The 13,561-nt window shown below is 40.7% G+C and overlaps 1 protein-coding gene across 2 annotated transcripts in view; it reads left to right on the top strand.

Annotated features, from left to right (window-relative positions):
• The window catches only part of PPP2R2B (protein phosphatase 2 regulatory subunit Bbeta), a 511,290-nt gene that overhangs the window by 1,252 nt on the left and 496,477 nt on the right, over positions 1-13,561 (top strand). The window lies entirely within an intron of this gene.

Here is a 13,561-nt window from a genome sequence, read left to right as displayed (position 1 = left end):
GAATTCATGTGGTCTTGGGGCCCATCCTTGAAGCAGTCTTTGTTTCCCGATAATAATGTGTATATTCAATTCTCATACTACAGCTCATTCACAGACCTATTCAATCACCCCTAATGTTTTCTGTGCATATGAGAGCAGTGTAGCACAGTGGAGAGAGTTGGAGACCAGGAATGCAGAAGACAGAGTTCTAATCCTGTCACTGACTAACTGTGGAGCCTTAGGCAAGTCACTTAACCTTACTCAGCCTATTTTCTCTGATATAAAACCACAGAAACTCAGTGTTAGAACAAACCTCAGAGACCAATTAGGTCAACCTGTGTCTGCATGAATCTCCCATACAATATGCCTTACAACTATACATCCAGACTCACTTGGCAACATCTAGAGAGGGAGATCTCACTACCCTAAACAGGGCATTCCATTTGGGATTGCTCTGATTGGTAGAAAGTTTTTCTTTTTTTTTGTTTTTTTCTTTTAGTGAGGCAATAGGGGTTAAGTGACTTGCCCAGGGTCACACAGCTAGTAAGTGTTAAGTGTCTGATGCCGGATTTGAATTCAGGTCCTCCTGACTCCAGGGCCGGTGCTCTATCCACTGCGCCACCTAGCTGCCCCCGGTAGAAAGTTTTTCTTGTCATCAAACCCAATTTTTCATCTTTGCGTCTTCTACCCATTACTCTTAGCAGATGATAATAGTCCTTTAAATTCTCAAGACAGATTTAATTTTCTCTCTGTCTTTTCTGTATTACAGGGGCTCTTAATCTTTTGTGTGTATGTTATAGACACCTTTGCCAGATTGGTGAGGCCTATGGGTCCCTTTTCAGAAAAATATTTTTAAATGCAAAAAAAAATTTAAAAACCATAGGATTACCAAGGAAATTAATCATATTGAAATATATTTATCAGAACAAGTTCATGGACCCCAGGGTAAGACCCCCTGCTTCATTTATTTAATCAGTAAACATTTAGAAGTACTTATTAGGTGGCGGGCACTATGCTGGGAATACAGAAACATAAGTGAAGCCGATCCCTTCCCATGAGGAGTTTATAGTCTAGTCAGGTAAAACTGTGCTCATATTGATATCTACAAAACATAAAATGGGTAAAAGATGATTAGGGAGTGAAGGCACTAACACCTGGGCGGGGGTGGTAATAGGAAAGGCTTGATGTGGAATGTTGGGCTTGTGTTGAACTTTGAAGGTAATAGGAATGTTGAGAAGTAGAGTTGAGGAGGGATTGCATTCCAAGCATGGAAACAGCCTATACAAAGACAAAAAAGACATGATATGGAGTATGAGGAGCAGTGAGAAGACCAGTTTGACTGGACCATAGAGTACATGAAGGAGACCAGGTGGTATAGGGCCTTACATGCCAAACAGAGCAGTTAATATTTGATCCTAGAGGTAATAGTGAGCCATTTAAGTTTATTGGAGGGTAGCCAGGTAGTGCAGTGGATAGAGCACCAGGCCTGGAGTCAGGAAGACCTAAGCTTAATTACAACCTCAGACACTTCCTAGCTAGCTGCGTGACTCCGGGCAAGTCACTTAACCCTGTTTACCTCAGTTTCTTCATCTGTAAAATGAGCTGGAGAAGGAAATATCAAACCACTCCAGTATTTCTTCCAAGAAAACCCCAATGGGTTCACAAAGGGTTGGACATGACTGATATGACTGAACAACAAACAAGCCTATTGAGTAACTTGTCTATCACTCACCAAAACCGTGACATTCATCTTCTTTGTCATTGTGACCAAAAGTAGATAGGGAGAGGGCATGATTCCCTATCCCTCTATCAAGCAGCCTCATTGGTCCAAAATGGTCAAGTGACTTGGCCGCAATGACTCGAATGTTAAGTGACAAGGTCCAGGTAAGTGACACGGTTGGACTTACACTTTAGGAAAACCCCATGGGCAGCTGTGTGGAGGATAGAGTGGAGGGAGAAGAAACTTGAGGCAAGCAGACCCAGTAGGAAGCCATTGCAATAGTCCAAGTGCAAGGTAATGGGAGCATGAACTGGAGCTGTGGCTATGGAAGTGTTGGGGAAAGGGGGACATTTGGGACAAATGTTATGGAGGTTGAAACAACAAAATCTGGCGACCTATTAAATAGGTGGGGTGAACAATCCAAGGATGATACAGTGCTGCAAGCTTGGGTGACTACAGTAGGAGGATGTTGGTGTCCAGTTCTTTCAATCAATCATTCCTGATGTGGCCCCAAATCAATGTGAATCCCCATTCTGTTCCCCTCCTGGGGATGTGTTTGTGCCTTTCCTGAAATGGGACAATAGACCTGAACACAACATTTCGGATATGCCTAAGCATGTCTCAGCCCCCATTCTGTTTGTAGAAAAACTGGGCTAATTCTGAACAAGGTCCCACCACCTGAAAGGGTTTCTTTGAGTGGTGATGGTGAATACCTTCCCCCACTGGGGCAGGTTGGGTTGTATTCTTTCCTTCTTTTTTTGCATGGCAAATGAGGGTTAAGTGACTTGCCCAGGGTCACACAAGGTTGGTTATATTCTGAAGGAAGCCTGGTTGGGGGCAGGGGGAGGGGAACTTGGGCTCCCAGGGAGCTCTCCATGTTCTATGGAGAAAAGGAAAAAGGTTTCTTAACATCAGAATCTCACAGCTTGTTTGGTTGATCAGATGTGAGGCATTAGAGATTAAGTCAAAAAACAAACAACGCCCCCCCAACCCCAAAAGCTAGATCATAATGCTGTCATACTAATTCTATTCCTTCTATTCTCAGAAAAGGAATCTTTCATTCATAATGATGCCATGCAGTTTTGTGACATTTCATAGTTTTCATAGAGCTTTCACATAAATTATCATAGAATTTAGAGACGAAAGGATTTCAGAAATCACTTAGTCCAACTCTCCTGCTTAACAAAAAAGGAAACCGAAGCCTACAGAGGTGAAGTGACTTACTCAAGGGACATGGTAAACTAGCAGCAGAAGCAGGACTTGAAACAAGATCTTCTGACCTTAAAACCAGTCTTCTTTCCCCTGTGCCTCATAGCCACATGAAGGCAAAAGAGTAGACAGCATTATACATATTTAACTGATGAGAATTCTGCGGCACAAAAAGATCAAGTACTTAAACAAAGTCACACAGTTAGTGTAGAAGACAAGGACAAGTCTCCTATTTTTCTAGTGCTATAAAAAACAAGACCAAACAATAAAATGCTCAATATATTGGCATGGAAAAATTCTATCTCACAGCCATAGGTGATTAATACCCCTAGCCCTTTCCAGTGCTTCCCCCCACCAAAAAAGGTTTATCTATATATTTATTTTAATGTGACAATTTTTAGATATATCCTTTGACTTCCAATAGAAAAACAGTTAAGTGAAATCAAGTGACACAGGGACCACATGTATAACATTCTCTCCTCATTGTCACCTCATATCTACAAGAAAATGAGAAAGATACATTTCCTCATTTCTTCAGAGAAGAAATGCTTTTCAAGATATTTGGCAATGACCATGAAAGAGAGCACAGGAGAGCTCATTGCTACTGGGGAAATGATGAAATTCTTATGCCCATGGGTCAGTAATACTAGGACTAGATAGAAGAATTTTACCTTACCAGGGCCCCCTCCCAAGAGTTATGAGATACATAAAAGTCCATAGGGAGAAGACACTGTTTCCTTTCCCTCTTTCAGTCAATCTCATTGGTCAAGAATGGCTAAGTGACTTGGCCACAGTGACACAGAGGAAGTAGCAGAACTAGGATTCTAACCCAGATCCTCTAACTTCAAATCCAATGTTCTTTTTAAAAATATATTTTAATATTTTGGTACCAATCACATGTAAACACTTTTTTTTCTTTTTAGGGCAATGAGGGTTAAGCAACTTGCCCAGGGTCACACAGCTAGTAAGTGTTAAGTGTCTGAGGCCGGATTTGAACTCAGGTACTCCTGACTCCAGGGCCAGTGCTTTATCCACTGTGCCACCTAGCTGCCCCCATGTAAACACTTTTTAACATTCAATTAAAAAATTTTGAGTTCCAAATTTTCTCTTCCCCCCTCCCCCCGAGAGAGCAAACAATTTGATATAGGTTATACATATACAGTCATGCAAAACATATTTCCAATATGACAGACTGATGGGATAATAATGGATGATAAGGAGACACTACAACTGCTCTACTCTTATTTTTCCTTCTGTTTTCTCTGCCTTGGGAAATTATTTTTAGATTGGAAAGGGTAGAACAAAAATGTCTAATATGAAGGTAAACCTAAGATAAATAAGGAGATAGTAAGAAAAAGTTCAGTTGCCCTTGATTAATTCAAGTGAGTAGAGCCAGAGGAGCTCCACCCTAGGGTATTGAAAGAATGGGCAGATATGAGTACTTAGCCATCTTTGAAAGATCATAAAAAGTAGAAAACATGCCACAGAAAAGAAGGGCAAATAATATCCAGATTTTCAAAATAAGGAGAGAGCAGATTATAAGCCAATGAGTTTGATTTTGAATCCTGAGAAAATTCTAAAATGGTTAATGAAAATCTAAAGAAGGAAACAGTGGTCATAAAAAATCATCAAGAATAGACCATACCAGGGTAATCTCATTTCCTTTTTTTGGATATAGTTACTAGACTGATAAATCAATGGAATGTTGTCGATATGTGGTTTGCTTGTTTTTAACTTCATAAAAACAAGACAGAGGGCATGTGGAGGTTTTAGCTCAATATATGAGAACTACAAAGTCAACAAGAGTCAACCAGGTATGTTAACCCAGAAAGCTAATGATATCTTAGGCTGTATCGTGTCCCAGACAAGGGAAGTTATGGTCTCTCAGACTACATCCAAAGTGTTAGACTCAGTTCTAGGCACTACATCTGGGGAAGGGCATTAAGAATCTGGGCAACGTGCAGGGAAGGGTGACCAGGGGCTAAAAGGCATTAAGTTTTAAGCCCTGTGAAGAATGATTGAAGGACCTCAAAATGTATATCCTAGGGGCAGCTAGATGGTGCAGTGGTTAAAGCACCGGCCCTGGATTCAGGAGTACCTGAGTTCAAATCTGGCCTCAGACACTTGACACTTACTAGCTGTGTGACCATGGGCAAGTCACTTAACCCCCATTGCCTAAAAACAAAACAAAACAAAACCAAAACAAAACAAAAAAAACAAACAAACAAAAAAATGTATATCCTAGAAAAAAGAGTTGGAGGGCACATATACAATTGCTGCCTTCAAGTATTGAAAGGACCATCATGCGAGAGAGATTAGACTAATTCTGTTGGGCTCCTGAAGGCAGAACAAAAAAGAAATATCAGAGAGGCAGATTTCAACTTGCTGCCATTTCCTGATAATTAGGGCCATCCATAGGTGAACTAGGTCACCTAGGGAGGTGATGTTTTCTCTCTCACTAGAGGTCCTCAAAAAAAAAAAAAAAAGGATAGAAGATGACTTTGCCCTCAGAGCTATAACTAGCCACAACTGCTCCTGGGGGCAAATTGAGTTCTTGGTAGGGAGTAGGTGAGAGGGTGACAGTGACAGTGTAATGGTGAGGGGGAAGCACGGGGTACAATCCCACCACAGCTACAGGTATGCCAGGAAGAGGGAATTGATCCCCTAGAGAGAAGTGCAGGAGTTATTGTGTGCCACAGCTGTGGAAGACAGTAAGTAGATGTTCATGCATGCATGTTTCCATGGTGAGGAAGCACTTGGTGCCCATCACAGGTCTGCTTGTCAGGGATGTTGTTGGGGGCACTCTTGTTAAGATATGGTTTGGGCCAAAGGGCCTCATCTTGCTGCCCTGAGGTTGTGGGAATATTGGGCCATTAGGCCAAATGCGTGATAACAGTTTAAGTGATTCCAAATGTCATTTTATGTTTATATTATCTAGAGATTATTGTTGTTTTTGTTATTATCACTGTAGTTTATAGCATATTTTCAAAAGGAATTCCTCTTTTCCTTCAACACTCAGCTCCACTACCACCTTCTACATGAATCGTTTCCTGATCCCATCCCCCAACAACTATCAGTGCCCTTCCTCCTTAACTGTTTCAAATTTAATCAGCTTGTAATTATTTGTATTTATTCTGTATCTATTCAAACATGTACATGTGGTCTCCACTGGTAAAATGTTAAGTTTTTTGAATAGAGATAATTATTTTTTTTCATGTGTATCTCTGGTGCCTAACACATAATAGGGATTTGAGAAACATTCTGTGACTGGTTGGTTTACATGAACTCATTTGATTCTCACAGGATTTTACCAATAAGAAAATTTAAGCTTAGGTTAACTTACTTGTCCAATGCTACAGAGCAGATTAACATCACATCAGATGATATCACATGACATCACACCACACCTCACCATATCACACCATACCACACCATATCACACCATACCACACCACAACACACCACACCAATAATTTACCCATAAGAACAGGTACTTGAATCTAGGCCTTCTGATTCCAGGCCCATTTGGTCTCAGCTGGGCTTGCTAAGTGTCTGAGAACAAGATTCACTTATCGCTTTTTGTTTTTTACTAATTAAACAGTCTCTGCATCTCATTTATTGTCTGTGCTATACTTTAATGGATTTTTAAAGCTGGGAATAAATAATTAAACACATGAACACTACTGGCTTTCTGTTTGAGGTTTCAGATAAGGCCTTTTTTCCCCCTCTGCTTCTCATCAAACCCTAACATATGCAGTTTTTAATTCTTACATGGAACTTGAAAAGTAGATGGAATAGGTAACTTTAAATCATGATGGCCAGCATTACTTAGAACGTTTTTGTTTGTTTAAGGTTACACCTCCAATGGAAGATGTCTTAACTGCTTGTTCCAGGAGGGGAATATATGTTGTATCCCCTGATGAAATGTTAAGTTTTTCTGAGTAGGGATAATTTATTTATTGCATGTGTATCTCCACTGCCTAGGCACATAATGGTTTTGTTTTGTTTTGTTTCTTTTTGGTTTTTGGTGGGGCAATGAGTGGTTAAGTGACTTGCTCAGGGTCACACAGCTAGTAAGTGTCAAGCGTCTGAGTTGGGATTTGAACTCAGGTCCTCCTGAATCCAGGGTCCATGCTTTATCCACTGCACCACCTAGCTGTCCCAATAATGGGGTTTTAAGAAACATTCTGTGACTAATTGGTTGACGTGAACTCATTTGATTCTCACAGCAATCCCCTTGAGGAGGTGAGACGATTATTACTATTCTGAGTTTACTAATAAGAAAAATTTAAGCTTAAGTTAAATTACTTGTCCAATGCTACAGAGCAAATTAAGGTAATATAACACAACACATATAATTTACACATAAGAACAGGTACTTGATTCTAGGTCTTCTGATTCTAGGTCTTCTGATTCTAGGATGCTTGGACCCAACCAAGTGTGGAACCATGGTAGAAGTAGTGGACTGGGAATCAGAGGAACTGGGTTTGAATTCTAGCTCTGCTGCTTAATGTCTCTGTGATTTTTGGCAAGTCACTGTACCTCTTGTGGATATCAAGGTCCCTCATCTGAAAAAAAGAGAGTAGACCAGATGACCCTTGAGTTCCTCTCCAGATCTAAACATAGGATCTTATGATCTTTTAAAATATCAACCCAACCTAAGGATGACTTGCTTCATTTATCATTCCAATGTGTCCTTTCTTAGGACTCTGCAGTACTTTTCAAGGTGTAACGATTGGAATGACTCCACCTGCTGGAGAGCTACTGTAGGAAAGCTCTGCCATGAGGAGAAGGCATCTGAGGGCATGCCATGCGGTCAGGTCCTTGGCGTCAGGAAGTGACGTTTGCTCGTGGGTACTGTCGATCAAAGCTATCAACCAATTAGCTTGGAGCTGTGCGTGTGGGGACAGGACATTTCCAGTTTTCACAGGAGGCTTGTGGGATTGAGGAAGGTGTGGTTCGTGCTCTTTCGTGAGGACTCTAGTGGAGAGTAGAGCTAAAATGTGTTCTCCCTTTGATAGATAGATGAATCTAGGCCTTTTTCTCTCTCTTCCCCAAATCCTTATTCTCCTTAATAAATGTTTAAAAGTCTAACTCTTGCTAAAGCTTATAATTTATTGGCAACCACTCATTAGATATTTTAGACAGATTAGCTAGAATTTTAGCCCCTTACAAAGATATTCCTCATGTACAGTGGGAAGAGCTATCCCAGAGTGGAATGAACAGACTTGGGAGGTAGCAGTTGCCTTCTCATTGGAGGTGTTTCAAGCAAAGGCTGGTTAAGCACTTGTTGTGTATGGACCTTGTATGTTATGGCAAAGAACCCTTCAAGTGCAGGTTGGACCAGATGGTTTGTCAGGACCCTTCTAACTCTGAAATTCTGTACTTTGGTGAAACTGCTCATCCAGGAGAGAAAAGGGTACTCTAGAAATATCACTACTTTTGATTCAGTATCCAGAAAGTAATTCTGAATATCATTGTAGAGGCTAGTTAAATTTTGTGGCTGTTGGAAGTGACAGGATGCTTTCATTTTATAGTTTCCCTGACTTTTATTAGCATCTTTTTTTCCCCCAACAAATGGCAGGTCTATAATTTTTCTTAGGTTTCTCTCCCCCCTCAAATCCCTATTCTCTCGTAGCTTTAGGCATGATTCTTCTGAATATGACTTGATGTAAACCTTTCCCAACTTCTGGCAAAAAAGAAAAAAAAATCATTTCTCAGGCTGTACTTACTTTTTTAGCTTTTTTTATGGAGCCAATAGAATGAGTAGTTTCAAAGCTGACAGATCCATACAAATGAAATTCTAGCACTGATTATTTCCAAGGATAGGTATTAAATGTCTATTTTCCCAAGAAAATGGATGGTAATTATCCAAGGCTTACTGACAGAGGCAGACACTTTGGAATTTACATCTGAATTCTTTGGTAGGCTTTGATTCACATAGAAGGTATTTTTTCTGAAGATACATAGAAGAATGAGGAGAGGCCTTCTTTGCCAGGAGAGTAATTTATTACTCTCTAAAAGTGGTTTGATTAAAAAACTGTGTTTTCAACTGCAACTAGGATCAAATGATGACCCCCAAACTGGAAGATGGGACACTAATCTTGAAAAAACAAAGTACCATTTTTCCCATGGAATCATGGACTGAAGTGATATTTTAAAATATCTCTCAAGCCTTAAAAATGTAATCAACAGCATACATTAGCTAAAAGTCTTGATCCCGGACACCAAAATATTATGAATTTAAACCACTATTTTACCCTTTTTGAATTGCTGGTTTTGAGGACATTTACACATAGGTAGAAACTAAGAATTAAATGACATTGGAGAAGAGGCAGTGTGGGATAAAGGGAAGAGCATTGAATCTGACGTCAGGGGAGCTAAGTTTGAATTTCAGCTCTGTTTTTAAAATTTTTTTATTTTTTTAAATAATATTTTATTATTCCTCAGTTACATGTAAAGACAATTGTTAACATTCATTTAGAAAAAATTGTGAGTTCTAAATCTTCTCTCTCCCTTCATCACCTTCCCCCTCCTGAGACAGTAAGCAATTTGATGTAGGTTATACATGTTCAGCCATTCAACTCTGTTTTTTATAACCTGAGTGACTTTGGGCAAATCACTTAACCTATCTCAGCCTCAGTGTCCTCCTCTGATCCAGAGAGAGAGTTGATTAAATTGTCTCTAATGGCTCTTTTGAGATAAATCCTATCATAGAAGAGCTTCTTACTTCAATTAATCATCCAATCAATAAGCATTTATTAAATGTTTACTGTGTGCTAGACACTAGGAATACAAAGACATGTGACAAACTGTCCCTACCCCTCAAGGAGTATCCATTCCAGTGGGAGACAACATGCACAAACACATACAAACAAAACTCTGAGGGAGAAGGCACTAGCAGCCAGGGAGCTAGCAAAGGCCTCATGTACCAGGTAACATTCGAACTCAGTTCTAACAGGATTCCAAGAGGTGAAGGTAAGGAGGGGGAACTTTCAAGGCATGAGAATTAGCCAGTGTAAAAGAACAGACATAAGAGAGGGAATGTCCTGTGTGAGGCATAGCAAGAAAGCTAGTTTTGCACAATTGAAGAGTTGCGGTAAGACTGAGGAAGCAGAGTGGGGAATTAAAAAAAAAAAAGTTTTATTATGCATTCTTAGCTACCAGGCCATACAAGAACAAGCAGCCAGGCTCAGGATGTAGTCTGCCAACCCCTATTCTAGCTAGTTTCTAAGGTCTCTTTCAGTTCTAGATCTTCTGAGCCTTTGAGAAGTTACAAACATTTATTAAGTGCCCATAGTGTGCAGGGCTTTGTGTCAGGTTCTGTGGAAAGGGAGATTTATAAGACACAGCGCCTGATGCCAAGGCTACCAAATACTTGGGGTGGACAGAGTTTTAGCTGACATGATTGAACTGCATGGCTGTTTCAGGATGGGGTCAGCACTGGGGCACTGGCTTCTTTGCTAAGGATGGGTGTTAAAAAAGAGTGACAGAGAAAAAGCCAAGCAGCATCTATGGGACCTCTGTCTGAGTTTTTGAATGGCGCAGATTAAGCATAGCAGAGAAAGAAACTTCACATTTTACATCAGGCTGCCAAATTCATAAAGTTGCTCACACTTCACACTGCAGATATTTCACAATACTTCATTGACTGGCAGGGCACTCTTTACTCTATTTCTAGATGGAAGATTCAGGAGGAAAACCAAAGTGATTGCATCAGCTTCCCTGATACTGCAGAGATGCTCAGTGGCCAATGCCTAGTCTGGCCTCTCTGAGCAACTCATTCTGTGGTCGCCAAACCCAACTTTGATAGTGGCAGATTTGGCTAAAGGCAGAAGAGATGAACAAATAAAGGCACTGAGTGCTGAGGCCTATAAGTGGTTACTCTGCTCAGCAGAACCTTCATGGAATTCCAGTTCCCTCGTTATACAGATGAGGAAACAGAGAAATGTATGTTTTATTCTAGAGGCAATAGGGAGTCATGGAATTTCTAGAGTAAAGGAGTAACAGGGTCAGATTTATACGTAAAGAAAATTACTTTGCCAGCTATGAGGAGGATGGACTGGGAGAGACATGAGGCAGGGAACCCAATTATGAAACTGTAGTAATAATCTACATCCAGGAATCCCTGGGAGTCCCCAAGACTCTTCCAGGGGGCCTTAAGGACAAAACAATTTCCATAATACTGAAATTTAAAATTTTAAAATGACAAATATTGATAGAAGTAATCCATATAAATAGAAGTTCTTTACAGGAGTCCTCAATAATCTTTGAGTATAAAGAGTCCTGAGATCAGCAAGTTTGAGAACTGCTGATCTAAGTGAGTGGTCATGAAGGCATCAAGTAGGGTTGTATCTCTGTGAGAAGAGTGAAGGGATTGAATGGGAGGCCACTCATTGGATATGTAGGGTGTGAGAATAAGGAATAAAGGAAAATGTCTAGTTGGAAACAATGATTAGAACTTTGTTGTTCTTGTTGTGGCCCAGTCGTTTCAGTCAGGTCTGACTCTTCATGACTCCATTTGTGTCATGCTAGATACTAGAGCGTATTCCATTTCCTTCTCCAGCTCATTCTACAGATATGGAAACCAAGGCAAACAGGGTTAAGTGACTTGCCCAGGGTCACACAACTAATGAGTGTCTGAGGCTACATTTAAACTGTTGTTGTTATTTGCCCTTCATTCTCAAAGAGGACCATAACTTTGGGGTGATGTCATGACTTGTACAGAACTGGATTTAAATGAGGGAGGGCTGTGCAAAGTCACCAACCTCACTCTCTCCTCCAGAGTCATCTGGGTCCTGTGGCAAGATATACATCAGGACAAATGGAGATGGCCCTGGATGTTTTAAGGCAATTGGAGTCAAGTGACTTGCCCAGGGTCAGACAGCTAGTAAGTGTCTAAGGTGAGATTTGAACTCAGGTCCTCCTGACTCAGAAGCCAGTGCTTCATCCACTATGCTACCTAGCTGCCCCTAGATTTTAAACTAGGGAAGATGACTCTTCCTGACTCCTGGCCTAGCATTCTATCCACTATGCTACCTAGCTACTCTGATTGCGACTTAGTAATAGAAAAACTTGAATGATGGATGGGCTTGTGGTAAAATCAGTTCTGTTCTGCACATGCTGAATTTATCTCCAGGACCTGCTGTTTGATCTCCAATAAAGTTCTGTTATCTAAGAGATGAGAGGCAGCATTCAAAAGATAGAGAACTGGGAAGGGAGCCATGAAGAGTTGACTTCAAATAATTATGAACACAAACAAATGGTCACTTGTCTTCTTTCAATGTCTTTGGCAACTCTGAAGTTGCAGAGGAAGTGCTCACCTACATTGCTGGAAGGAGATTCCTCATTTGGGAGTTCCCAATAGCAATGAAAGACCAGATTTAGTTCCTATTATTGTCCTAATCCAAGAGATATGGGGGATCAATTAAAAATATACTAGACCAAGAGATGCAACAGCTGAATTTCAAAAGAAAAAAATGCCACCTATGAACAATCATAAGAAAGAATGCTCCAATTTCCAGGGTGGAGCCAAGATGGCAGAGGAAAGGCCGTAAGCTCTTGGAACTCATGACATGATGGCTCAAAAAACCTCCAAATAATGCCAAAGGACAATTCCTGGAGCAGCAAAATCCACAAAAGAATGGGCTGAGATAATTTTCCAGCCAAAGATGGCTTAGAAGGTCAGAAGGAGGGGGCTGTGTGCCAAGGCAGGAGTGGAGCCCAACCCCACAGTCATGCTGACACAGATCCAGTCGCAGTGAGACCTCACCATGGAAAGAGACCCACAGAGCCTCTCAATTAGTTACAGCACCAGTGTTATCTGGAACTAAGCTCACAGTCTGGTGAACGGGCTGAGCAGTTGACAGGGGGAAGATTACAGAGGTCTCTGCTGGTGCTGAGGCAAAACATGGGTTTTTCACCCCTGCTGGGAACCAGGAAGTAGGCTCAAGTAGCAGTGGCCCAGGTGGAAGAGGGGCACAGGCTCATAGGAGCTAATAACCACAGCACACAAAGTTTTGCTGTCTGATTGGCCTGGGGTTATCTATGGAGCAGGGAATAGGCCAGGCAAGTGAAGAAACTGCCCCTCCTTAAGTCATACCACCTAAGACCTCCTGAAGCTTGGGACAGTGCAACCTGGAAACAGTGCCCCACTTTAAGGAGTTAAAAGTTAAGTAAAAGATAGGCAAGATGAGTAGACAGAGAAAGGTGAGGATCATAGAAAGTTTCTTTAGTGACAAGGAAGATCAAGGTATACCCTCAGAAGAGGATAGCAACATAAGAGCTCCTATATCCAAAGTTTCCAAGAAAAACACGAATTGGTCTCAGGCCATAGAGGTACTCAAAAAAGACTTTGAAGATAAAATTAGAGAGGTAGAGGAAAAAATGGAAAGAGAAATGAGAGTGATACAGGAGGGTCATTAAAAAATGTCAACAGCTTGAAAAGCCAAATTGGCCAAATGGAAAAGGAGTTACAAAAGCTCTCTGAAGAAAATCATTGCTTAAAAATTAGGATTGAGCAAATAGAAGCTAATGAATTTATGAGAAATCAAGACAAAATAAAACAAATGCAAATGAATTAAAAATAGAGGGTAATGTGAAATATCTCCTTAGAAAAACAGCTGACCTAGAAAATAGATCCAGGAGAGATAA

Source organism: Dromiciops gliroides, chromosome 2 (genome assembly GCF_019393635.1).
Source record: "Dromiciops gliroides isolate mDroGli1 chromosome 2, mDroGli1.pri, whole genome shotgun sequence".
Taxonomy (NCBI): Eukaryota; Metazoa; Chordata; class Mammalia; order Microbiotheria; family Microbiotheriidae; genus Dromiciops; species Dromiciops gliroides.
The sequence above is the reverse complement of the archived record's forward strand: the minus strand, read 5'-3'. Positions and strand labels throughout refer to the sequence as shown.